This window comes from Teleopsis dalmanni, chromosome 1, assembly GCF_002237135.1.
Source record: "Teleopsis dalmanni isolate 2A chromosome 1, ASM223713v2, whole genome shotgun sequence".
NCBI classification, from domain to species: domain Eukaryota; kingdom Metazoa; phylum Arthropoda; class Insecta; order Diptera; family Diopsidae; genus Teleopsis; species Teleopsis dalmanni.
Window position 1 is genome coordinate 198,732,045 of NC_051846.1, and position 4,455 is coordinate 198,736,499.

Genomic DNA, 4,455 nt, shown 5'->3' on the forward strand with positions numbered 1-4,455 from the left:
GTAAAGACATCAGATATGCTTTGCTAAAAGACTTAATTAGTAGTGGCGTTGCTCTATCGATTCTGGGTAGCACAGCATCGTCATCGCTCATAAAAATAACAACGATAATAAAACAACAACAACAATAACAACATCGTAACCATTTCGACGATGTGGACAGCGCATACGTCATGAATAATAGCAAATGAGCAGAACTTGTTGTGGGTTAAAATACTTGTTGTGTTTGGATATACAAAAACAACAACTACAACTACAACTACAAGAATAACGACACAACGATAAGAGCAAGCAAATAATAAAATACAAAAATTTTTGCATTGCAAAAAAAGTAAAAAAACAAAAAAAAAACTAATACAAATGATAAAAACAAAAGTGATAAAGAAAAAACGCAAGTTTATGAATGAAAACGTAAAAATTCTTGACTATGCAAAAGCAAAAGCAAAAACAAACACAAAAAGCAATAACAAAAGCAACAACAATAACAGAATAACAGAATAAGATTGTTATGAACAACAAAACGAAGCAGCCTGACACGCGTGCAACCGATCAGGTGTGAATTTTTAATTGGAATAATAAACCTGTTGACTGCTTACAGTGCTTACAGTGCTTACGGTGCTCTGTGCTTACTGTGCTTGCCGTGCTTATGGCTCGCTCTTTGGCTTTGGCTGTGGCTGTGGGCAGCAGTATTAGCTGCCGTTGGCGAACGATTTCAGTCAGCTCTGCTTAAACGATTTACGTTTAATTTTTATTTCTGGCTTGACTTTATTAATAAAACACAAAACATCAGCAGCGAGCGATGTTACGGTGAACTCCTGAGGTTTTTTCCATAATTTCTGTGCTCTTCTGTGCTTCTGTGCCTCTGTGCCTCTGTGCTTCTGTACTTGCCGTGCGCTGAGATTAGAAATCTATTAATATTCAGTCAAACGCGTATTTCACAAGCTATAGAAATCTGCTGCTCAGGGTTTTACAAGCTGGCATCATGTAAAGTATTGAACAAGTTTATAGCACGGCTTATTAAAATGGCTAAAACCTATTTCATTTCAATTCAAAACAAACAGATACGGTTTTTACCAGTTCGGATCATTTCGGCACAGAAGCACACGCCAAAGATAAGTGATGATAAGTCTTTTGTTCAATTTTGTCTACCGAATTTGATTTTAATTGTCTTTTTGAAATTCATTTTTGAATTTTGAAGATGAAAAATTAATGCTGAATGCTCGCTAAGTATCGAAAACTATTGTTAGACTACGACTTCGACTTAGACTTAGACTTCAACTTCGATTGTCATTCAGAAAATGTGTAAAAGGGAACTTTTTTTCTACAGCTTCTAAATTCTTGGTAAAATGGTTATGTTAGGAATATTTTTTCCAATTTCATAAATAGATTTTTATATTAAAAATGACATAAACATTTATTAGTGGATTTTCTTTAGACTTAAAAGTGGAACATTACCGCTTGTAATTATACATAATGAAATTATACATAATGATATACACAATGTAATTATACATAATGAAATAATGTTTTAGACCGTGTGCGAGTTCGTGTAAATTGAAACGTTTGCAATGTGATGCTACAGATGTATTCTGAAGATTGCTTGGACGGACAAAGTTTCAAATGAAGAAGTTCTAACAAGATTAAGAAAAGATAGAGAACTTCTAAAAATTATCAAAATAAGAAAAACGTGGTATTTTGGTCATATCAATCGAGGTCCAACATATGAATTGCTGCAACTGATTGTTGAAAGTAGAATTGAAAGCAAACGCGACATGGGAAGAAAATAAATGTGTTGGTTGAGGAACATCCAACACTGGACTGGGTTCAGAGACAGAGAGAACTTCAAAAAAATTATTTCTAACATATTGTAATTTATATGATTGTATAACATTAAATTTTTGTATAAACAATTAAAGAAGAAGATATTGTAATTTCTAAGGCTCTAAGGATTTTTTGCACTTATTTATTATTTTTGAATAAAAATTTTCAAATTTTTTAACTTATTTATTAACATAAACATCTTAAAATATTTTCACAATGGTAACACCTAATTTACCTAATTTTTATCTAATTTATCCTACTCGTAAATACTGGTAAATACCAACATTCGCTACCATATCGACATAATTTACTATTTCCCTCAATTTACCATCAATTTACTCAAATTCGCACACCGCCTTAATAGTCAATAACTATCGTAAAGAAACTTATATTTATAAACAAATAATAATAAAAATGATAAAATGCTCATGAAGTGCTATTGGCTGTATTATTGAGCTTATGAATTGGAACATTAATAATTGCTACTAAGATAATTCATATATATATATATATATATAATTCATATACATATAAACATCAACCATTACCGACAGTTTTTAACCACCATCATAAAATGGGTAAAATGCAAATGAAACTATTGACTGTTTTAAGTCAATACTTTAAGATGATATTTATATATATAAGTTGCTCAGCTACCGGTCCATTAGCAATCAAAAAATGGTAAAGTATTGAGAAGACAATTGGTCGCCATGTTGATATTAAGACACAAAATATTTATAACTATTATTAATATTAATATTATATATAATATAAGTATTATATAATATTAATATTAATATTATTAAGTTATGTAGAGAGGTTTCGTAAAGTTGTGAACTACAACAACAAAAATTTTTTCATAATATTTTAATTAATTAAATTTTTGGATGACCATATAGCTGTTTCGAGTATTGCCAAATACCCATCATCAGTGGTCTTAAATTAGTTCATATATTTAATTATTCGTAAATAATTTTTTGAGACTGCAAGTACAAGGGTTGAACTCATACTCATATTTAATATACGCATATATACGTATATCTTAACATCAAATACAAACTAGAGTTTTTCAACCACAGGTCCGCAAAATATTGTATTGCCCTAAAGATATTAATGTTGATTCTTACAAAACAAATTTAATATTTTTTTGGTTCGTAGTATATTTTTGGTTTAGATATAATGCCATAAAAAGTGATAGAATATACTATATATATATATATTTCTTAATTCATTTTATATTCACAATAACCATAAAATAAGGAAACCATAAAAGGTGGTAGAATGTACTATATATATATATATCTTAATTCATTTTATATTCGCAAAAACCATAAAACAGGGAAGTGATTATTAATATAATTTTTTTTGTTTATGTGACCTCTGCTCAATCCATAAAACAAAATGATCTTACAAACGGTACCAATTACCACCGAATCAGCCTTGTAGTCAATAAGGAGAAATCAAAGTAATTTCTGCCAACAAAACAAATTCCTGACTGTTTTGGGACTTGTTCGTTGTCAACAATGACGTGGGTCCAGAGATTGAACGAATAATCACACTTGCCAAATGTTTGGCAAATATACTTTGGGCTAAATACACAATTGAGAAATAAGGCTTTCTCTTAACAAGCAAAGCTCACGCCCTACAAGTCTATTATTATGCCGGACAGCAAGAAATGCTGTATGTTAAAGAAGCTTTCCGAATTATCAATACTGATGAGAAAGTATTAGAAGAATTGGAGATAAAATGTTTGGTTACATCTATGGTCCCTAATACGTTATTAACGACTATCAAATTAGATAGAACGATGAGCTGTATAACCTATACCGCAACATTGATATAATTATATATCATGTTGTGCCTATAAATAAAGTGCTCTGGCTAGAAAGATGTTTGATTTGGTACCCACAAATGGTAAATTCGATAGAGGGTGTACAAATTTTCGGTGGAAGAACGAGGTGACCAATGACATGAAAACACTCGGTACAACAAACTGGGGACTGCAAACCTCAAGCTGGCTAACGGAGGCTTTTGGACGTGGCCAAAGACGACTCACGTCTGTAATAGTCAACTAAGTAAGTACTTTTTTAGTGTTATATGTACAATATATTAATTAATTTTATATTCATAGAAACTGTTAAGTAAAGAATTTATATATATATATGAATTTTAATTATTAGTTTTAGTTTTTGTATTATTCAATATGTGTCATATGACATTTTCTATTATCGAATTATTGCTTCATATATCATACAACCTTTTACGTAGTCGAATTTTTTATCGATATATTCAATGACTCCATTGGTCAATCCTTCTGAGCTTTGAATGTTATCAGAGTTATTACTTTTGAAGATAACTGAAAAAAATTTAGTTTTGTGGAACCTAAATTTTCTACTAAATAGGCACTCTTCTATTAAAAAGACTTCCATAAAGAAGAATTCTATAATTCAAAAGCAATTTATAATTTGCCATTGGCAGGTACTTAATAACAACATTTCATGACATTTTATGACATTTAATGATTTATTAACAATTTGTGCAATTTAATTGGTTGCTTATTATAAACACTCAAGTCTCACTTATCGCTAGATTTTAGTACAAGTACTACCATGTTTATCTTATCGAAATTCCAATACA